The following is a 24,749-nucleotide window of genomic DNA, read 5'->3' as shown; positions in this document are numbered from 1 at the left end:
CTGGCAGGTGCAGGAGTCAGAATTGCCCAGTGTGTGCCAGACAGACAGGGTGTCCATGGCTGATGACACCCTGAAGAATGCACAGTGAGGAATTCCAGTGAGCAGGAAGCAAAGAGACAGATATGGCATGTGTGCCCAAGGGAAAAAAAAGAGTACATGCAAGTATTACAACTTTTCAAGTGGACATGCTGGAAACAGGGACCCAGACATAGCTTGACTCAGAGATTATGAACTCCACGTTGTAGTAAACATAACTCATCATGCAAATCCTAATTAAATCCTAATCCTAATTAAAGGGGATAATAAACATAATTAGATATCCACAGCCTTCAAATGTCTGTTTCATCTTCAATAATAAGGGCACTTCTTCCTTCATCTGTGTACTTTGGTAAGGTTCACACCTTCTTGGGGACCCTGTGACTTTGTGATGGGAACCTGTAAATTTGGGCTGTACAGCAACTGGATCCAAATTCTTGTGTCCAGTGGGAGGAAAAATCAGGGGTGAGACATAGATAAAGATCAGCAGAGAAACAAGATTTATTTGAATGCAAAGTAAAAACAAACACTCCAGACAGAGCACAGACATACACAAGGATGAGTTGCACAGTAAGGCCTGAGATAGATCTGGAGGCTTAAGGGTGTTGTGTCAGGCAAGATTTGAATACCACAATTTCCTTGTCCTTTTTTGGAAATCTCGAAAGCATCTTGATGGCAGGTACATCATTTGAGCAGGAGTGTCAGCAACGGGCATTTTACCTGAATAACATTATAATTAGCCAAAAATCATTATGGAGATGCGGTTAAAAGTAATGCTTTTATTTTTGGTTGGTACCAGTTCTGATTTGAAGTTTTACAAAGGCTGTAGTTTTTCTCCTACACAGAAAACTGGATATATGTTGTGCAGGGGAGAAATTTGCTACTCTAGGTGGAGCCGCAAGGAGGGGATGCCAACATCCTTGCTAATTACTTCCTTGTCTACAACAGTTGCTCTCATCAACTTTCTGAGTTGATGAACTTACTGATTTCTGGGTATTTCACTGCTATCCCTGACCCTGTGCCTATTTCCCCCTTGAACCCATTGGTGTTTTAATTTGCTTAGTTTACCTCTTCCTTGTCCATGAAAGAACTATTACTATAAACTATTGCATGCAGTGAACTTGTTTGAAGATTTATATAGGATGACCAGAAACACACACACACACACACACACACACACACACACACACACACACACACAGAGTACAGTAACCAACAAAAAGGCAACATCAGGTAACACCAAGCACTCCTTAGCCAGAGTCACCCTAGAATTTCATAATTTTTACTATCCCTAGTCTGTAACTTGTTGTAGATCTTGTCTTTGAAATATATTCCCTCTTCTGCACATTTCTGCACATATGTTCTTTGCACAGGAATGATTCAATTGATCTTGCTTTATTATACACGACAATTTCAAATTCTTCTCCCCTTTACCCTGCAAATACACATTTATACAAATTTTCTACAAAATAAATACTATGTTTTTGACATATATCTCTCTACTCTAACTAAAAATCAGCCTCAAAATTAGTTTTCCTTTATTTTGTGCTACATTTAAATTATTAAATTACCTACCAGCCAAGAATTAACTTCTAAATGATAGTAAACGTCTTGCTCTGAACATAGCCCACAAGGTTAGGTTAGAAAATTCTGAAGTGCTTGAGGAAATTTTTCCTGACAATGGAGCACATGAAAGTGAAAAACAGGGGAATACGTTTTTCTTACTTTCCATATTTTAAGGGAACAACTGGGGTATAGAAACAGAAAGCAAAGAATGTTAGAAGTCATAAGAAAAGGCCCCAAATCTTAGAAACTTTACCTTATGAAATATGAGTATTTCAAAATTCAGAGCAAACACATAGAATTGTAGTACAAGAGTCTGCGTTTAGATGGTGCACCAATAAAAAGCCATTTGAGTAGACGGTTTCTGCAATGGGTAAGGAGAGCAGGCAGGGATCATTTGCAAGGATTTTGCCTGGTTGACTCTTGTTTCCTCCAGGGTCCTTTTCTGGCTGATCTGTCATCTATGGTTCAGTGGGAGAGGAGTTATTTTCACATTCTCCCTTTTCGCCTCATGGCTCGTGGCTCTTTAGAATGGTGTTTAGCTCAGACAACAGCTGGCTACTGTCAGTTCCGTGTAGGTTTATGAAATACAGCACGTTGGTGTTTATTTCAAAGATCTTTCTGAAAATATTTGTGTTTGGCTTCCACCTCTGAATGCTTGGCCCTCTTTGTTTACTCATTATGGGCGGACAGTGGCAAGAAGGGGACAAGAGGGTCTCTGTGGTAAGTATTCTCTCTGGAGCACAGGCTGCCGTGGTTGGGACAAGACGTTAGACGATGAAACAGCGACGCAGTCTGTACCCCTCTGTCTGGTGGTCTGGCATCTGATGAAGATGACTGAGAGGGGTCACGCTGATTTGCTTCTGCAGTCTGAGCCCCTAACACATGTCTCACTAGCCTTCCTTCTCACCAACGTGCAGTGATTCTACAGCAAGCCTCCTCCAGACAAGCCTGTCAGAGATCGAAAAAATATTCCTTAAAAAGTTCAGATAAACTCTCCCCTTACAGTAATTGTAAATGATCAAGGACATTTTAATATTCTAGTCAGATATATTCAGATTCAAACTGCAAAACTGTCCACTTAATCAACTAAACAGGAGGCCAGTATCAAAGAAAACCTGTACATCCATTTACAAAACCTCAATTTCTGCATGTTATAATCATTTTTATTATGCTTTCTTACCTGTCCTATTCATCTAGACACAGCAGATAACAATTTAAAATAATTTGCCTCAAAGACAAATTTTAAGATTAGATGAGAAAAAGTGTACTGAGCACTCTACTCATGCATTGGTGTGTCCAGCAGACTGAGTCTCAGTTTTCCATGACTCCAACATGCAATAGCTTGAATACTCAAGAATTTCCAGAGCACATCCCCGATACAGGATCTCAAAGTTGTTAGAGGTTAAGCGTTTCAGAATGAATCCATCCTTTAATGTTGTCTCTGCCATTTGTTAGTTGGGTGACTTAAGAAGAACACTAGATTTGTTTATTCTCTATCTGCCTCTATAATACCACGTGCACATCTTGGTTTTGTGGTAAAAGAAATAAATTCGATCAAGTCTTAACTCCAGACATAAAAAAAAAATAAATACTGATTTCCTGACATCAACCAATATAATTTCAAATGGATGCCTATCCGAAAAGGGGAATCTTAGGATCTATCTTAGTAAATTGAGCATCTTTTAAGTCACCAATATTTAAGGTATTCTGCATTTTTATATTCTGATTTACAAAGCACACCTTGCTGCTTTGGGAACAGAGAACGTGAGCACTCAAAACACATCCAAAGAAACAAACAAAAACATAGCTGGGGTGAGTGTGACATGGTCTAGCAGTTAAGATGCTGGTTGAAACACCTGTATCCCACATAAGAACATATGGGTTCAATTCCTTCTTGCATTTCTCTCCCCAGCTTGCGGCTAAGGCAGCACAGGAGGCAGCAGGTGACAGGTAGGTACCGGACTCCCAGCCACCTTACCAGCAGGACCCAGATAGTTCCAGGTTCCCGGTCACAGAAGCCCCAGCTGTTACATACATTTGGGAGTGAACCAAAAATAGGAGCTCTCTCACTCTAGCTCTTGCCTTCAAGTAAGTGAATTAAAAATTAAAATGAAAATATTTATAAAATTGTGGTTCGTATTAATTTTTTCTTTTATCTTCTCTGTTCATTCGTTTAGGATAAGGTACAATTGGATTGATGGGGGTGTGAGGGAGGCGGAGACGGGGAATCTTTTATAATTTCACCAAAAACACGGCATCTGTACCCAAACCCACAGAAATCAGAACTGAAACAAACAGTTTCCTAGTGTCCTTTCTACACTGTAAAGGACAGTCTTCCAAATCCTGGGACTCGGGAGTCGTCACTGATTGGCGAATCCACATCGCCCTCTGTTGGAATCGTGGCGCACTTCCATTCGGCTGCCGCGCAGGAAAGATTTGTTCAAGACAGCATTCCCGTGGAATCGCTGGAAAATAGCAAATCTCCCCTCTGAGCCTTTAAGAGGCCCATTCCCTCCTCCTCATAATGGTAGAAAATAAATGAATACTCACTAAAATCCTAGTGCTCCAAAACTTAGTCCAGATAAAGTCCTGATAGCAAGCTTTGAAACATAATAAAGGAAACAAGTAAAATACACACTTTCTTAAACACAAGAGTTGAGAAAGTTCCTGTTTCTAGCTTTAGCCCTCACTGCAATTGTCAAAATAGTGGAGACATCTCACTGACTGCACTTCCTGTATAGCCAAGGAAAAAACGGCTCTCTGCCAAGGAGCTAGAATTATCATGCTCAGCTTTTAGCCCTTGAGAACGGACAAGCTTCTGATTAGTATGTAGAGACAGAAAAATTGCGGTGCACACTTACCATAATGCTGCATTCTAGCACCTAAACTATTACAGATGCAAATCAGAGTCAGCACTCGTTTCCATGTAGCGCCATTCAGCTAAACTGCCTAGACCCAGGAATTCAGTTCCAACCTCAGTTTCCCCTGACACCTCTAGGTGCCATAGAAGGATATATTTCCATACACACAGAAACACAGAGAAAAAAATGTTAGGCAAGTTGAAGGGTACAACATCAACATACAAATCAAAGAGCAAGGGTGTCTGGCCGCTGAAGACCAGACGAAAATGAAATAGAATGCTTAAACATATTTGTAAACTCACAGTAGCTGAGGCAGAATCTTAACAGGAAAATACAAAACAGTCTCCCCACAGAATGGATTTTCGGCTATGTTAAAATCCTTAGTGAGCAACCCGACTGCAGTTGTAGAATGTATTTTAAAATAAACTCACAGCATGCTTTTTTATTATACTGTATATGTAATGGTAATGTGGATGGCTCCTCAGTTTGTTCAATTGCTCAGACTGCAGCAAAAGCAAGCCAGGCTTCCAAATTAGTGAACAGCTCTCAACAACGAGATGCATTTGTAGCCACTGAGTAATAGCACCTTTTAGTAATTCCAAACAAAATAAATCCACTGCAAAGTCTTAACTAACAACTACAATTGAGAATCTATTTACATAAAAAGAATATAATCTGATAATTCATCTTATAAACAGATCTATAATAGCACCACCTGCTCTACAAATAACCTAGGGTATTCTAATAAATAGCACCCCTGTTCCCGGGAAGCATTCTGAACAAAACAGTAAGTCAAACTGTGCCCCTGGAAAGCTGTTCCAGGAGGAAGAGAGGCAGGCAGCTGGCAGCTCAGGCCCAGGAGAAAGAAGAGCTGGGCTCCACTGAACATGCTCCAAATTGGCTAATTAAATAAGGAAGCCCACTTCCACAGATAGAAGGGTAGCTGTCAAGTGCACCAGGAGGCCAGGGGTGGGGGTAAACATTTCAGAGGCAGGGACTTAGCTCATTGGTTAACATGTTCTAGTGTCTTTGTTTATGCTCAGGCTCTATTTCTGATTTCAATTTCTTGCAAATGCACATCACCGAAGGCAGCAAGTGATAGCTCAAGTCCTTAGGTTCCCAGGCAACCCCTGTGGGACACAGCTTGAAATGCATGATCCTGGTTGCAGCCTGGCCCAGCTCCAGCTGCTGCCAGCATTTGCAGTTCGAATAGATGCATGATAGATAGACCTCCCTTGGTGTTTCAAATAAAAATTAGAATCATAAAAGTGTTTAAAAATTGAAATGTTTCACATGGAAACCAGGAAATTAGGAAAACCTTTATTAATCCTATGTGGACTTAACTGCTAAATGATAAGAAAACAGAGGATGTGTTAATTCCCAACGGTGCTATGCTTCTGTCACCTTGCTAACACTACTCCCTCAAAACTCACAACATTTTTGAGTAATCTTCAACATGCACTAGAGAAAGCTCAGATTTTTCTTTCTTTGTTTGCAGCCTCTGTACTATTCTCTAAATTAAGTAATAAGAAAACCCTTCTATACATGATTGAAAATCAGTCCATTCTGGATTATCCATACCTATTTTTCCCACATATTATGATTCTAAGAAATCATTATTATTATTATTATTATTATAAGAAAAGCAGAAATTTGGGCCCGGTGTGGTAGCCTCACAGCTAAAGTCCTTGTCTTGAATGCGCTGGGATCCGATATGGGCTCTGGTCCTAATCCTAACAGCCCCACTTCCCATTCAGCTCCCTGCTTGTGGCCCGGGAAAGCAGTCTAGGACTGTCCAAAGCCTTGGGATCCTGCACCCACATGGGAGACCTGGAAGAGGCTCCGGGATCTTGGTTTCAGATCAGCATAGCTCCCTCCATTGCCGCCACTTGGGGGAGTTAATCAATAGATGGAAGATCTTCCTCTCTATTTCTTCTCTCTGTATCTGCCTTTCCAATAAAAATAAATAAATCTTTAAAAAAACACAAATTTGAAAATATTTTAATAAAAGAATAGAACAAAATGGAACCAATATGTAGATACCCAAATCTGAATTAAAACCCCACTCCACTTTCTAACTGCAAGCAAGAAATTATAGTTTAAAAAGGAATGAACCCTCCCACCAAAAAAAAAAAAAAAGTAAGCCCTCCTGCAAGTTAAATTCTCTGCTTCGGCTTTACCTGGTTTTGGTCCATCGATACTGATTTTTCAGAATCCATAGCCGATGAGCTTATCTTCAGGTGTAAGTACTTGAAAGATTAAACTTGGCATGCCCATGTATAGTATCAGAGAGAGGGGTCCAGCTCTGTATCCCTCATTTCTCAGGGTGTGGCTCTAATCTACAGAATGAGGAAAACTACAATGGTGCCATTCTCAATCACCAGGTCCCAGTTGTGTTTCTTTCCCATGAGGTTGATCAAAACTTCTTAACGTTAACTTGCCATTGTTCCAAATTAAACATGGGTTCTTTCCAGGAACACAACTCTTCGTGTACATGTGAGCAAGTATGTTCAGGGCCTCTTTGCATTGTGGTTGTCTTAACTTCTAGAATGAGCCTCCTTAGAAAGATTCCTATAAGACATTAGGCAATCCTAGACCCAACCTGAGATGACTCATGGGCAGCACCTCTCAAGATTTGAAAACCACCTACAAGGCAGCATGGCCCTCTCCATTTTTCTCCTTGGCCCTGAATAAAAAATGTCATTCAGGGTACACTTATACTAAAAACCTATTCTTAACATGTGTTCATACTCGGAAATCTCTACAAAACTCAAGTAGATGCCTTACAGCCTCAAATCAACAAGCATTGCTCTGTCTGCCTATAATTAATAGGCTTAAGGTTCTCTTCTCCTATAATATTTGTTTCCCACAACTCTAGCTGTAATTCCATTCGGAGACCCTCTGTTACTCAGGCCCTCTGCTTGTCTGCCGGCACAAGGAGCTGAGCTCTGTGTGTTCTGGGAAGTCCTTGTCTCTCCTGTGCCTATCCTCCAAGACCTATGCAGTCCATTGTCCCTCAGAGAAGTTCTCTATGCCGATATGAGGCCCAGTGCATACATACTCATGCAGTCCCCCTGCAGCCCTCGGCCACAGCAGAAGTACTTTTATAATAGCCTCTTACTTACGGTCAGTCGCCAAGGTCAGCCAGCCATGTGACTGTTTTAAAGCCTTTTGCTTAAGCTATAGCAGTTAAAAATAAACACAACTATAAAACTACCCTGGCCTGATATAATCTCCTACAAAGTGTCAAGGTCACAGTGGCCTGCTCCTCCAGGAGCCTTCGTGGACTACTCTTTGCTCCCTACTGACGCGTCTTACCTTTAGCATCCTTGTTCTGGCTGATGCACCAAATGCTGTGCCGACCCAGAGGCCCCAGTGTAAAGGACTCCTCCTCCTTTCTCAGTTTCCGAACAAAATGAGAAAACAAAGGCCCAGTTACCTATCCTTTCTATTTTTGACAAAAGCCAAATTAGAAAATATAGCTTAACAAGACTAATAGATTTCCTACTACTGAGCCCTGAAAGCTTATCCATTCTGACACAGCAGTGCTGGTTTCCCTTGATTCTTGGCATAACCATTTTTTTAAAAAATGTGCCCGATGCCTAAGCTATTCTGTATCTTGAAGGCAGAGTTGGTAAAGGAGAACAGAGTGTAGCATCTGTTTAGGGAAATTCCAGTCTCATGAAAAATTAAAGAAATGAGGAGAACAGAGTTCTCATAGTACTCACAGAAAGGGGAAACTACTGGTTACTGATGAGACTCAACCGACCCTCAGATTTATCTGGGTACAATCCTTGTCGCGTTAATTCATGCTTGACTTTACATATGGTTATGCCTCACCTTTACACAGAGATAACAGAACACTAATGTTTGAAAAAAAAACCTCATAAATTAACAAAAACGGAAATAAAAATGTAGACCAACCTATAGTAAAAATTAGCACATAAAATATGACGTACAAAATGAAATTAGCTTGAGCTCATGAAAGTTGATTCAAAAAGGAAACATAGCAAAGCTCCTGCTACTCAAAGCACTGCACTAACATCCCCTGGAAGGCATGTGGGTGCAATCATCCTATGCACCTGAAAAAGAGAATTGTCAAAAATATGCTTGCAACAGGATTACAATCAGCTTCAGGTTCTGTGTAGAGACATTTGCTACAAAATATGAATGATAAGTATACACAGTCAAGAAGTGGACAAAAGTTAAAAAGAAATAAAAGAGAAGAGAGATCAGGAGAGATAAAGAGGGGAGAGAAGGAGGAAGAAAGAAGGGAAAGAGAAGGAAAGGGAGGGGAGAGGAAGAAACATAGACTGAAGGAGCTCTGGGGGTACGCGGGGCCCGAATCACGCAAGGACTTCATCCTGCTACAGACACTTTGGACTTCACCAAGGAAACAATGGAGTAAAAGATCTGTTTGTTGTTGCTCTCATTTCAAGTGATATTACACTCAACCACTTTAGAACTTCCATCTCTGTACTTACAGATTCATAGTTTTTGTTATTTGTATAAAACTCTTAAGTTTTTACCTAACATCACCAAATTGTCAGAGGAAACACTAAAACATGTAGGAATCAGCAAAGATTTTTAGGAAAAAAGCCCAGAAACACAGACAATAAAAACAAAAATAGACAAATAGTATAACATCAAGTTAAAATGCTTCTGCATTGCAAAGGAAAACACTCAATAAAGTGAAGATGAAACTATCAGAATGCAAGAAAATATTTGCAAACTGACTGAAAAAGGATTAATATATAGGAATTATAAGGAGCTTAAGAAATACAACAAAACAGTTAAAAACTAGACAAATAAAAACATAACAAACAGGCATTTTTAAAAGATTGAAATACAAATGGCAATTAGACTTTTGAAAAAATGCTAAGGATCACTAGCTAGAAGGGAAAAACATACAAAAAACCACAGTGAGGTTTCACCTCACCCATTAAATGGCTATCTTCCTAAAATGAGAAAAAAAATGCCAGCAAGGATGTTGGAGGAAAGGTGCTCTAATCCAATGTTGGTAGGAGTATAAAATAATAAAACCATTATGGAAGACAGTATGGAGATTGCTCAGAGATCTGAAAATAGAACGAAACTAAAGTATCATTATACACCCATGTTTATTGTACTTCAATGCAAAATAGCTAATATATAATAATCAAAATCTTATCAACTCATGACTGCATAAAGAAAATGTATATATACACACTATGGAATACGACTCAGTCACAAAAGACAATGAACTGTGTTTTTTAACAAAATGGTTGCAATTGGAAAGCATTATGCTTAGTGAAATGAGCTAGCCTCAAGAAGCTAAGTATCATGTATTTTTGCTATGTGGCACTTAAAGCATTTTGTGAACTGATTGTCATTTTTGGCCCTATTTATACTCCTGTGGAACTGTGGTCTTGCTTTTTACTTGTTCAACCTAATGTTTCGTGATGATTTAACCCTCTAATTGGATTAAAATTATGTGTTTGCCAAAACTAATGAAAGGAAGAGTCAGGATGGAGGAGGAAGGATGGAAATGGAAGAAAGAAGTGTGGTTGTCTTCGTAGACTGTGCCTATGGAATGCATGAAGTCTCCGTTCCGTTTATATTAATAAAAAGAGGGTGGTAAACACATCAGTAGTTGCTCTTTCAATAAAAAAGAATAATATTCAACCAGATAATAAGTACCTATCTCCAAATTGGATATTTTGAGGAACTGAAAGAGAACATTATTATACTTGTTTCACATCAATAGGCAAAAAACTTGGACCATCCTTAGAAAACAAAAATTAATTGTCCCTAAAAATATCTAAATTGTATTACCTTCTATCTCTTTTTCTATGGACCAGTGATATACAACAATACCCCAGAACACTCTCAACTTAGCACAATGAAACGATAACCAGTCTAAATTGTTACTCAGGTTTTTTTTTCCATTTCATAATTCCTTAAATGCATGAATCCATAAAATCCAATAGACCATAAAAACAGCTTGATTTTGTAAAACTCATTTTAACATAATTCCTCAATTTTAACCACTTTCACCATCAATCCACAAAAGCATAAATCATTTTTAAACCAAATTAATGCATAATTTTTTCTAAGAAATTTTGGAAACATTAAAAATGCCATGAAATGTGAAAGTTGCAAAGAACAGAAATTATGTATCTACAATTTTATTTGTAGATTATCTTGTCTTGCTTCATCCTGAAAGAATTTTCTTTAGTTTATACATCACTGAAATGTCTCAATATAATGTTGAGTCGCAAAAAGGAAAAGGTAGTACATGAATGCATATAAAGAGTATGAACTGTCAGCTTGGCATAATGACTCAATTGACTAATCTTCACCTTGCAGGCACCAGCATCCCATATGGGCACTTGTTCATGTCCTGCTGCTCTACTTCCTATCCAGCTCCCTGCTTGTAGCCTGGAAAAGCAGTATAGGATGTTCCAAAGCCCTGGGATCCTCTACCTGCATGGGAGACCCAGAAGAGGCCCCTGGCTCCTGGCTTCAGATTAGCTCAGCTACAGCCATTACAGCCATTTTGAGAGTGAACCAACAGAGGAAAAAAATTTCTATTTCTCCTTCTCTCTGTAGATCTGCCTTTCCAATAAAAATAATTTTTAAAAAGTATGAACTGAGTAAAATACAAAGTATGTATGTAATTAAACAGTACATTTATATAGATACGCAAAATATAAAAATGATGAGATTCTGGCTAATTTTAATTTTGTACTCTCTTTCACTATTTTTTCAAATCAGTTAATAGTTATTTACTCCATATTTATATAGTAGAGTCTTAGGTTATAAATAATAGACATTCATGTACTCAGGGATTCTATTTTTCTATAAATTGGAGGTAGAAGTCATGGAAAAGGTGCATGGAAAGGAAAATGTAGATTATATTAATGTATATATAGACATCATTTAATAGATGGATAAGTAGTTATAGCTTAATTTTTTAAAAAAAATTTACTTATTTATATTGGAAAGGCAGATTCAAAGAGAGGAAAGAGAAAGAGAGAAAGATCGTCCATGCTCTGGTTCATTCCCCAAGGGGCTGATACACCCAGTGTTGAGTCGATCTGAAGCCAGGATCCAGGAGCTTCTCAGGTCTCTCACATGGGCTCAGGGTCCCAAGGCTTTGTGTCTTCCTCTACTGCTTTCCCAGGCCACAAAAAAGGAGCTAGATGGAAAATGGAATAGCTGGGACATGAACAAGTTGCCCATATGGGATCTCAGCACCTGCAAAGTGAGGATTTAGCAACTGAGCCATTGTGTGCTGGGCCCTATAGCTTAAATTTTAAAGGTAACTCATTTCTTATAGAAAACAAATTTGCATTCACTTTTCTTGTAGTTTTTTCAATAAAGCAATATTTGTTAATTTTGCTAACCAGGATGTTTTATTGCTTTCCACAGTGAATTTTTCATGAATAAATGTCTCTCTGGTTTTCAAGATATGATTTCCATAGGCACAGAATTTCCTCTCCCTCTCTCTACCCCCGCATCCCATCCACCACTATTTACGCATACTGTTACAATTGTATAGTCATGATATTGCAGGTAGACCATGGTAGAAAATCTAGTATCCTATTGTCGGTATATATATTTGACAGTTTCATTGGGAGTTATCCTTTTATTCAGGAAAACATAATTTTGAGACCCACTGCTAAAGAAGTTTATATTTCAAAAGGCCTGAATCTATTTGAATACCCTTTTATTGTAGCAGGTTCTTAAGTGATTTTTATGTTCTGTACAAGGGAAAGATACTAGCTTTCATAGACTGAACATTAAGATATAAAAAAATAGTGACTCATAACTTTATCTCCAAAATGACTTCTTGAGAGAAAAAAACTCTGTCCTCATCATTATTTACTGAAAGCCAAACTCACACCACATGTGAATGGAATGCATGTCTCAGAAGACATATTTTACATTACAAATATGAAGATCTATTTTTATATTTCTAATTTGAGATGCAGCTTATTCATCCCAGAAAATATCATTTTTATTTCTGGCTGTGTTTCTGATGTTGAGCAAGCTTGTTAACATGTCCAGGGCACATGTATGAAATGAAGGCATGCTATCCAGTGTTCCCATAGTCCCTTCCAATTCTAAATTTCTAAGTATCACCCTTCTTTTCCTACTACTCTTCATCCTAGCCATTCAAACTCTTTATTATTACATCGGGATCATCACCATAATCATCTCCAGTATTATCTTGTACAGCAGTGGTTGTCAAACTTTGGTGCATGTCAAAACAATTAGTAAGAATTACTGAAACATCAGTCTGAACTTCATTCTCAGAGTTTATTGTAAAGGAAGTCATGTGTAGAGTCTGGGAATTTACATTCCCAATGAATTTTCATATGACAGTGATGAGATTTAGTAAGAAACCTTAGAATGCTTTAAGGAAGGAGTAATGAGAATGGTAGTAAGGAAGAAATAAGCACTTAATTCATACTTATGTCCCCCAAGTGTAGCAATAGCTATCACTACTGAGTCCTAATATGTGATTTTAGAAAAAGTCTACCCACCTTCTTTATAGACCAATCTATTTGGAGAAAAACATACTTCATTTTTATATCTTGCATGCAATTTGACACCAATCACAAGAAGACACTGTAGAATGGCTATCCTGTCCAAATAAGAACAGGCCAACAGGAAGTAACATTGCACTCAGTTTGATGAACTACTCATTGCAAAACAAGTTTCGGCTGAGGAAAACATAAACAAGAAAAAAAACCCTAATAGACAAACAAAAATCAATCTAGCAGCACTCTCTGTTGACTAAAAACACCTGCGCACACCACAGAGTCATAAATTATGTCCAGAGAATTCAGGATGATGTCCAAGATCTGACATATTCCTCTTTGATGCATGTTATTCAGACCACATAAACACAGGTTACTTCGCTCTTAAGAGTCTTACTGGTAAGAACATTAAAAATGAAATGTTCCTTTCTAAAATTTACCTTTCTATACAGATGAAAAATAATTAGGTATTGGAAAACATGTCATCCTAATTTCTCACAGTACCTATTTTTGATAGGAAATTTTAAGTACCAACAGATGTTCCACTCCTATATGACATCAATTTCTTTGACCTGTAGAATAGAAAACATTCATAAGGATATGCACACACATAATCTATACCCAGACACAAGGAGATGTGTCCATGATTTAAAAATACATGTATGTATGTGTGTTCATGTACATATTGTCCGTTGGACCACTCCATATGGGATGCTAGCAACTAAGGGCCTTCTTTGTCTTTTCCCTGCTAGAACATGCCTTTGCATATTTCAGGGCTTCCCCAGGGATGTGCAGGGAGTGTAAGCAATACCCTGCAGTGCTGTGTCAGCATCAGTCTGTGTAAAAACCCGTTGCATATTGTGTTTAGTGTTACACCAGTTAATTTTAAGCTTGAGGTTGTTAGTATTCATTGTTAGGCCACTGCAACCAATACTATTTCCGTTCATAGAAAAATCATTTTTAAAAGAGCATGATAGTCTCAAAATGATTCAGATGAAAGAAAAAAAATCAAGTTGTCTAGAAATGGCTTGTATCTTTGTGTTATTATTTTCTAAAGGAGGATATTAAACGCTCACCCTGGAGCTTTATCAAATATTTTGGATGTTCTTTGCAACTCCATTCACCAGTTATAAATTTGAATGCTCCATGCTGCTTCCACTATGGGCATTTTTCAACAACTTTGTATGAAGAAGAAAGATTTTAGAGTTGTGTTGTCATGGTAACCTTATATTCAGGTTGAAGAGATTTATTGAATGTTTTGGGTATTTCTCCATCATAGCCTTTATTTACTAGATTTTGCTGCTTCAATATCTAAATATTCTACTCCATCTCTGCTGGCATTTATTACTATATTTCTGATAGCATTAAACCTACATGTATTGTTTAAACATGCAGATACTTATAGCAAAGCAAATTGGTAAATGTGATTTTACTCTTTTCCTCCACCACTTCTGTGCGTGGGTATGGATGAGCCGTGGCTGGGCTGAAACTCTCAACAGCAGGAACCAGAATGGATTGAAGAGCGGAGCTGGCCGAAGGACCTGCTGGAATGCATGAAGCCCGACACCATGAAGGAGTCGGAGGGAGGAACCTGAACAGTTCCTCTGACAGGACACTGACTCTACAAATAAACGCAAGAAGCATGGAGGTAAATAACCCAGAAGAGGCTTTGGAATGTGACCCACTGGAATACACTTGGCTCGGGTTGGGGCAGACCAGGCTGAGTCAGTTCACATCATCCACTGGCAAGCCCAAGTGCTGAAACTGTGTGGGGGCCTGGCCGTGTTTGGTTGCGAAAAAAAAAAAAAAAAAACAGTACAAAACACAAAATGCCAAGGTGAAATGGCCTGTGCTAGCAGGGAATGCAACACCCGACCAGCACTCCTCCCACTGGTTTAGGTGAGGGACAAGAGTGTGATGGGCAGAGCCGGGGAGAGATGCGATACTCATTGGTTCCAATAGAGGTCGGGGCTCAGAAGAGAACCAACCCAGGGGTTAAAACCATCAGCTGATCGGAGTGATGGACGGTGGCGGGCACTGTGCTTACTAGTAGTACATGTAGGAGCCTGGACTGGGAATGCCTCAAAGTTTTTTTTAGGGGGATTCCCCTGAACAAAATGGAGGAATCAAAGCATTAATCAAAAAAAGATGGAAAATGGAGTAGATGAATCAACCACCTCAGCTTTATGCTTGCAGCGGAAAACTGGACAAGGGGAAACCCTAAGACGGACTATGTCAATCAGTGGACTCTGCACCAGCCTCATCATACCTGGACTGTTGCTGATGATATGTTGGTGCTTCTAATTGATCGAGGTGACACTCTGCTGGCTCTGCCTACAAACCTGAGAGGGCCTCCCTAAGAGGCGGTTGAACTTGAACTGGACAAGTGGGATGCTGGACTCTGTATGGTGTAAACTTTTAATTAGGGAATCTCAACGGAACTTGAGCTGTGGTTATGCATCAAGGTGAAGGAATTCATGATGGGGGAAGGGTTTGGGGTGAAGGGGGGGGAATCCCAGTACCTATGAAATTGTGTCATGTAATGCAATGTAATTAATGAATAAATGAATATTTAAAAAAAAAAAAAGAACATCTTTCAACAAATGAAAAGCGAAGGAAGATATGCATGAACAGTCTCAGACACGGGGGAAATAGATGCCCTCTTCCTTGTATCTCAGAACAGTATCATAATGTGTTTCTAAAAAGTGCATAACTTCTTCCACATTAATTTCTGATCCCAGAGGGAAAGAGGAAATGGGGACTGGAGAAGGATCAGCAAGCGATGTGGGGTAAGAACTAAATAAATAAAAAAAGCACCCTTATCTGTCCTTTAAACAAATACTCTTACAAATGCCCAGCACTTTGGAAACATTTTTCTAAGGAATTCAAGTGTCCCCTCAAAGGTGTGTTGAAGTTTCAAGGTAGACAGAACTAAACTGTCAGATGTGTTAGGACCACATCTGGTTAGCTAAGGATTTTATATACCTCTCTGCATTGTGATGTCTTTGAGGGATAGCACATTGTGCTCGAAATATTTTCAACTATAATCTTAGGGGTAGATCACCCACAGAGCACATTTTGGGAAACCCTGCTTGCTAACAGATCTCTATCAGTTTCTACTACTTCAGATATGAACAGGATCAAAAAAAAATGCTGAACGGGTCAGTATAGTGACACTCGTATCACTGAGCCCTTCCTCACACACTTGAAGAGATGGGCCTCTCAAAGTATGATAAGATCAGAGCTCGTGTGAGAAAAATAACAAAGTCCTTGCCAACAGGCCCTCCAGATACTAGACTATCACCTCGATATATGCACCCTTTGAAAACTGATGGCCTACCTTGCAGAGAACCCCCAAGAGGGAACTCCAGGAAACAGACACAAAGCCATCACTAGGGAACAGGCTGCATATCAACGTGCTTCAAAGAGCTCGGGAAATATGAAATCTATTTTTGGTGTCTCTTAAAAATTTCCAAGTGCTTTTCTGATCATGTGCATTTTCATGAACTTCTTGAAAGTCCCTCATGATAGAGGGAAATTTGAAAGCCTCCTTTGCTACTGTTTTCCCTACTCCCCTACTTCAAACTGTAATTTAAGTCTTTTACTGTCTAGTACAGTAACTATAGTAATAGGAGCCTAGAGAATAATTTGCAATCAAATATAATTTTCCTGGAAATTTTGGAGAAAATCACTAATTACAGAGGATAATGTTAATACCTTTTGGACTATGATTCATGAAAATTTAGCATATCCTAATGTAAAATAATTAGAAATCATTTCATATATGTTTTCAATAGATAGTGTTTTATAGTTAAAAATGTCTAAGCAGTGTAATTTCACTGTGGTGATAATGAGTATTACTGAATGCTACTGCATCCAACCCTAAAACAGATTATGTTTGCTCAGCGAGGTTATTTCATAACTACAACACTAAATAAAAATATTTAGGACTTTTAGCAATAACTTAGAGAAAAGAGCTAGTGCTTTTATTTATAAGAAAATGTAGGGGGAGACATTTGGCATACTGTGGGAGTGCCTGGGCTCAGGACCTGGATCCACTGATGACAGCAGCTTCCAGCTAAAGCACACTCAAGGAGGAGGCCGATGATGAGGGTTGAAATGTTACTTGTTTGGGGAACCTGAATTGACTTTCCAGCTGCTGCCATCCAACTGTCCCAGCCCTTGCTGTTGTAACCATTTGAAAGAGTCTCTCTCATGTGCTCTCTTGCTTTTCAAATAAATAAACAAATACATTTTTTAAAGATTTCTTATGTTTTTACTTTTAAAGTAGGAGAAAGGAACAGAGGCAGAGAAAGATAATTTCCATCTACTGTTTCAATTTCAAAATGGCTGCAACGGCCAGAGTTGGACCAATCTGAAGCCAGGAGCCTGCAGCTCCTGAGTCTCCCTTGTGAGTGAAGGGGCTCAGGGATTTAGTCCAAATGCTGCTGTTTTTCCCAGTCACAGTAACCGGGAGCCAGATCAGAACAAAAACAGCTAGGCCTCAAACTAGAAGCTCACACAGGATGCTAGTCCCACATGCAAAGGCTTAGCCTGTTATATCATGGTGCTAATCCTAACAAATAATTTTTTGAAATATTATTTGTCACAGAATTACTTTTCCTGATTTCATCTTCCAGTTCTGAACATCTTCCTTAAAGTTATATGAAATCACCCAAGGAATGAGTAAGGAAGTTGTTACAGCAAGACGCAGAGAAGACACTGTCCATGTGACCACAGACATTTCATACCACAGGACCTTGACTTTGTGCAGGCAAAACAAATTTCTCTGACATAGTCTACTACAGTTAAACTGTTCATTGGTGAATGTATCAAGACTGAAATCTGTCTAAATCAAGTTAAAGTATTTTACTTAAAAAGTCTGCTTCCTCCATATTTATTCACTGAATTATAAAAGTTTATACGCCCATAATACAGCACTTGACAGTGTCTTTGTTCAATCAACGACTCAATCACATTGAATTAAGAATTTAAGTGCTGTTGAAGGCAATCTAGAGGGATCCCCCTTACCAGACCACTAATTTACCCTGCCATCCCGAGTTCTGTAAGCATTGGATCTTAATGACGGAGCTTTCCTTTTCTCTAGAGTATTTTCTGGCATTCTGAGAGCGACTATGTATAGAGATAATCACCTTAGTTTACCTAGTACAATTCCTGTTTTAGCACTGAAAGCTGTGTACCAGAATTCTTTTAGTCCCCTGCTGCAGGGATGATTGGTCTTTGCTTTCCTCCCTTTAATGACTGTAGTCCAAGTTTTTATAATATACATTTTCCATCAATGTTTTGAGGCCCTTTCCTTAGAGTCAAGACCCATAAGTAGAATACAGACTGTAAGATAAGAATGGGCATTCTCAAAAAAGTAATCAATAATACATTTTACTTACTGAGCTCTCCATGTTTTTGACATGTTGCACTTACAATAAATTTTTGATTCTCAAAGCTGTAGAGCAGTGACAGTGTCAATATTATCAAGAAGGAAATTGATATGAAATTTAACTAAAGCCACAAAATGAAAATCCATAGTAGAAACAATAGGGAAGAGGAAAGCTAAAATGCAAACCCAGACATTTTTAGAAGTTTCTCTTTAATTAGAACATCATTAAAATTAAGCCATTCGCAATCAATATGACTTGCAAATGATAACTTCACATTAGAATAGGTTCTTCTCTTTCACTACTGACTTCTTGGAATCACTCTGGGAATTCTTTCATAATTTTTCACAAATTTGTGTGCCACTCCTGATTCTTGCTCATTCCCGTATTTAGTAAAGCTCACTTACAAGCACATAAGATCTCTCCTATCTCACCTACCTTTACCAAACAGCCATCCATCCCCCCAAAATTCATGGAGGACATAGCAGAACATTTGGCATTGTAGTAGGATCTATAGCTAATCAAAATTGATGAATTCAAATACTAAACTACCTAGAAACCATGAATTCAAACACCAAGTCTATTCAAAAAGGCAGGAAAAGGAAATTCAACTCTTATACTTAGAATCCTAGGAATAGTTTTTTTCATAAAGGTGAATTTATGAACTTAAAATTGACTAGTGAGCATCATGCTTAAATTATGATTATGAAAAGGCCCTGGCTCTATACCAGCTTTGACAGCCTGCGACATGGTGTGAGCTTAAGAGAATAGGTATTTTACAGGCAGTGTCAATCACCCAGTACAGGCCACTTCAACAGCCTGTCCCAATCAGGGCCAGCATCCAAAAGCATAGCAATTAGAATGAGGAGATGAAAAGCACTAGAGACATTACAATGGATGTCAATGGCCAAGGGAATCTAAAAAGACAGCCCAAATGTCACCTTCATACAGATGGCTATTTTAGTACTGATAAAGCACACTGAAATCCCTTAAAACTGGGCCACATAATTTGCTAAAATGGAAAATAAAGAGCCTCTTCACCAAACCAAGAGGTTTGCCTATTTACAAATTTAACTCTTAATTTCACTAGCATTTAATGCAACAACCTCTTCACTCAGAACCTATTATAACTGTTTATTATATTTGGACCAGTATCTGATCTTATAATAACCACATCGTGCTGGGCATAGAAAATCTCAATCCATTAACACATTCAGAAAAGTTAAGTAGGTTCATTACTGGTATGTGGGAGGGTTTTTTGTTGTTGTTGTTTTTTTTTTTTTTTTGCGGGGGTTTGCTTTGTTTTGTTTGCCAAAATTTAGTGAAGAAGGGAAGCAGCATCATTTCCAGAGTCAGAAGGTATAAATTCACATCTTAATTCAATTTATTCTAGCTTTGAAATCTCAGAGCAGACTTTAAACCTGAGTTCATTAATAAATGTAATCATGATATAGGGTCATTGCACAAATTACCTGACATCAAGAGTATGTAAGTTACAAAAGATGAAACAGAAAATCAGCATTGGTAAACGTGAGTATTTCTTGGTCTATAATAAATTAACCTAAAATAAGCACCGGGGAGAACAAGTATTTATTATCATGTTTGCTAGAGATCAGGATTTTGAGAGTGACTTAATGCCCCCACATAAATGTTTTTCACAGAGAATGTAGTAGAGGTGTTGTTTTACAATTCCAACACTCAACTAGGAGATGTGTTTTTAGACTCATTTCTGTGGGCCACAAAGAACCACTTCTGAGTTTATTCGTGAAGATATTGAAAACCCTTTAAAACTTGTTTCTGAATTCACTCACGTGAGCTTCCATTAAGCGCTGTCCCAATACATAATAATTAGCTTCTTCAAATAGCCAGGAGAAAGCAAGAAAACTATCCAAGAGAAATCCACTGCTTTCAAAACCTAAAATCAGAAATAACATTTCATGTGTTCTCTTTCTTAGAGGGACAAGATGAAGTTTATCCCACACAGAAAAGTAGGAGGTTACACAAGGGTGTGACAATGAGGAGGAACAGCTCTCTAGGGTCTATCTTACAGGTTGATTACTAAAATACTAAATACCCAACAGTTAAAGATATGACTGAGCTTACCATTTAATTCAGTCACATAATAAATAAAAGCAAAAATGAATATGGCTATTCAGATTTTTCCCAAAATTTTTACTGGCTTAGGATACATAATTAATTCATTTTGTCATCTGTGCTGATATACTATGTGTTAAATAGCAAAAATTTTTGAAAACTCTTAAGCTTTTCTTCAATTTTTGGAATGCAGACAGATTTCTTTTTTACAACTAAATGTATAATCTAACTATCCATTTCACAGAGTAACCACAAAAAGAAAGCTTACTGGTCTGATGCTATGCTTTAAATTTTTCTTCATTTTCTCCATTCCTTGACTAACCCTACCTGCCATTGTAAAGTAGAAAAGTGAGTATTTTCAACTCCGAAATTCTCCCTCTTGGCAAATTACTGAAAAACTATTCATCCAACCTTTTATTTATACTCAGAAATTCTTCACATGCAAAGAATTGGCTCTACTAGCCAGCTAAACCTATTTCCATTGTTCTCCCTTGCAAAATGCCTATCATAAAAGTGAAATTTCAATGATATTATGCTGAAAATTGACAAAGTTAAAAACATTTTAAATATATTTCACAGGTTGGAAAACAGAGGCATGAAAGTCAAAATTCAGTAAACAAAAATGTTAGGTCTGAAAACTATGGCAACAAAATGAAATAGTCACATCTAGGCTTCAAATAAAACCAGAAATTTTACAAGGAAGGGTTAGTGAATTTGATATCATTTGACCTACAGTTGTTCATATTAAAAAACAGAGTGGTAAAAAGTGGAAATTAGATCACCCCATCTAAGAGCAATAAGGCAATTTTGAATGCCATAAACATATATATGCAATAATAGCCCCTGACAAAGAAAAGAACAGTAATGACACTGAAGAAATATATGGAAAGGTTAAGAATTCTCCAAAATTTTTAAAACCTAAATGAACCACATGTAAAAAAAATGTCATGAATAACAACCTAGACAAATAAGGCTGAAAAGAAAATCATACTTGGGCACATCTTAAACAAAATGCTGATACTCAAATATAAAAGTTGGAACAGGAAAAACATGTACATGATGGCAACAATAAGAATGATAGTAAAACTCAAAGCTGAAGCATTCAATTCCCACCCCCAAAAGAGAGAAATCTACTATATATGTAAATAGTTTAAATTTATCAGTCAAATGTCATAGACTAGCAGACTGGATCAAAGAGCAAAACCCATCGACTGCCTTTTTTCTAATATTAAATTCCTCACTCACTCATAGGTCATACAGTAGCATCAGTTTCTTTAAGAAGTTTCTGTATTTTCTTTTTCATTTCTTTGGTGACACGTTAGTCATTCAGTAGCATGTTATTTACCTTCATGGTGGTGTAAATTTCTACTTTTCTTCCTGTTGTTGATTTTGTTTTGTGACTTTTCATTTAAGGGGATGTATAGTAAATGTGTAATAGAGATTATTATATCCAGATGTGAGGATATAATGCAGTATGCATCTCTGCTTCCAGATCAAAGATGGACTCTCAATAAAACAAATATATACAAAATACAAAAACATTAAAAAGTATTCAGCATCAAAGTGCATAGCTATATAAAACAAGTATTAACAGATCTAAATAGCACATTAAATAGTAATACAACCATTGTACCAGATTTTAATAAACGATTATCAGCAATTAATATATTCCAGCCAGAAAAATCAGTAAGAAAGCAGAGGAGCTGAACAACAATACCAATCTAGTAACATGTATGGTGCATTGCATCCAACAGCAGCAGAATGACCGTGCTTGTCAAGTGTCTATGGATTGTTCTCCAAGAGCAGCAGTTATGCCACAGAAAAAACTTTGAAAATTTCAAAGTTTGAAGTTTATCAAATTATTTTCAGACTAAAATTCTAAGAAACCTGGAATCAATAAAACAGGGGAGGACCTGGCATAGTAGCCTAGTCTTCTGCTTGCACTGGGATCCCATACGGGAGCCAATTCATATCCTGGCTACTCCACTTTGCTTCCAGTTCTCTGCTTGTTGTCTAGGAAAGCTATAGACCAGGACTCAAAGCTTTGGGACCCTGCACCCAACTGGGAGACCAGGAAAAAGCTCCTGGCTCAGAAATTAAACAACCCATTCCTAACAAATCAATGTTTCAAGGAAGAAAATGAAAAGTAGATTGACATAAATGAAAATACAAGCACATAATATCCCAAACTGTATTGGTTATCACAAAGACAGTTTTAAGAGAAAAATTGTAATACAGGAAGGAAAAAAGAAATATTTCAAATACACACCTGAACTTAATGCTTCTTCAGAATCTCAAAAGAGAAATAAATTAAGTCCAAAATCAGCAGAAGGAAATAAATAAAAAGATCAAAGGAGAAATAAATGAGATAGTAGAAAAATAAAAGATCAATAAAACAAAGAGTTAGCTTCTGAAAAGATAAGGAAAATTGACGGACCTTTAACTGGAAGAAAAGAAGACTCAAATTTATACATGAAAGAGGCAATATTGCAATTTATACCTAGGAATATAAAGGATTATGACAGAATACTGTGAATAACAGGTGTGAGCAGATTGGGTAGCCTAAGAGAAAGAGATGAATTTAAAAAACAAACGTGGCAAAGCTGAATCATTAATAAATAAAAAACCCATGCATGTCAAGTATGAGTTCAGAGAGTGAATCAGTAATAGTTACTAATTTTTTCCAATTAAAGCCCATGGTAAAATGGTGTAATTACAGATTTTTCCAAACATTTAAAGAACAAATACTAATCCTTAACAAAATTCTCACAAAAAAAATTCATTGGGAATGGATATTTTAAATTTTTTTTCTTGTCCATCATTATTACCTTCATATCATAGCTAATTCAGGACTTTTAAAGAAATATTCCTTTTACATACAGATGCCAAAATCCTCTAAAAAGTCTCAGCAGAGCTGAGAAGCACATAGAAAAATCACACACTATGATCTAGTGGAACCAATCCCTGAGAAACAAGGGTGGCTCAGCACATACAAGTCAATAAATGCAGTCAACCTAAAAGAGAAGAAAAATCATGGGTTATTTAAGTAGATGAATGAAAGTATGTTTTTGCTAATATATGGCAGCAAATATAAAACACACAAAAAGTTTAGGAATGAAATTACCAGTTTGGGATCAGATTATTGTTTGTAGCCCATATGTATACTCCTGTGGAAATGTGGTCTTAGGACCTTTTTAATTGTTGAGTATTATGATTAGTAGCAAATTAAGCCCATGAACATACAGTGAATTAAAATTATGCCTATGCAAATACTACTGAAGACAGGGAGGGGTTTGGAAGGGAAGTTGAGGGTCAAGAGATCTGTGCTAGATTTGTGCTATCTTCTTTCAGCTGTGCCTTTGGAAAGCAAGGAATCTGTTCTGTATATATGAATAAAATTTAAGTTAAAATTAAAAAGAAATTGGATGAAACTGAACATCTTTTCTGATAAAATTCCCAACAAATTATGTCTATAAGAAACACACTTCAAAAAAAAACCTAAAAAATAGATGCTTCAAGAGACAAGCCCACAACTAATATAATCAATGGATTAAAAACCAAAAGCTATTCATCTAACATTGGGAAGAAGAATTCTTACTTACTTCTCTTCAACACCATGCTAAATTCCTGACCAGAGAAGTTAGAAAAGAAAATAACATAAAAAGCAGCCAAGTTAAGAAACAAGAAATTAACTTTTTTTGTTTTACACTGACAAAATCTCATACATTGAAAACCCTATGAACTCCATCAAAATACTAATAGAATAAATAAATACCTTTCCTAGAGATCTAGTATGCAAATTCAACCTGCAGAAAAGTAACTAACAATGATGTACCCGAGGAAAGAAGTTAAGAAACAATCACTTTTACTTAGAACCAAAACAGAATACTTAAAATAAATGTATTCAAGGGAGTGGGAGTCCTTTAAACTGAAAGTATAAATCACCGATGGACAAAGTTAGAAGATACAAAAGCATAACTTATGTTCATGAATTGGAAGAATTAGTGTATAAATGCTAGACTACACACATAAATCTACAGATTAATGCAGACTCTGTCAAAAACTCATGGTGAATCACGCAGTAAGCCTAGCAGTTATAATACCTGCACCCCACATACGAGTATCTGTGTTTACTCCTTGCTCCCATTTAGAATTCCTGCTTTCTGCTAATGTGCACACTGGGAGGCAACAATGATGGCTCCAGTACATGGTTTTCTGCTACATATGTGGAAGACCTGGACAGCATTCCTGCTCAAGTCTTAGTTTCAGCC

Source organism: Ochotona princeps, chromosome 14 (assembly GCF_030435755.1).
Source record: "Ochotona princeps isolate mOchPri1 chromosome 14, mOchPri1.hap1, whole genome shotgun sequence".
In the NCBI taxonomy this organism is placed as follows: domain Eukaryota; kingdom Metazoa; phylum Chordata; class Mammalia; order Lagomorpha; family Ochotonidae; genus Ochotona; species Ochotona princeps.
Note: the sequence above shows the minus strand (reverse complement) of the source record.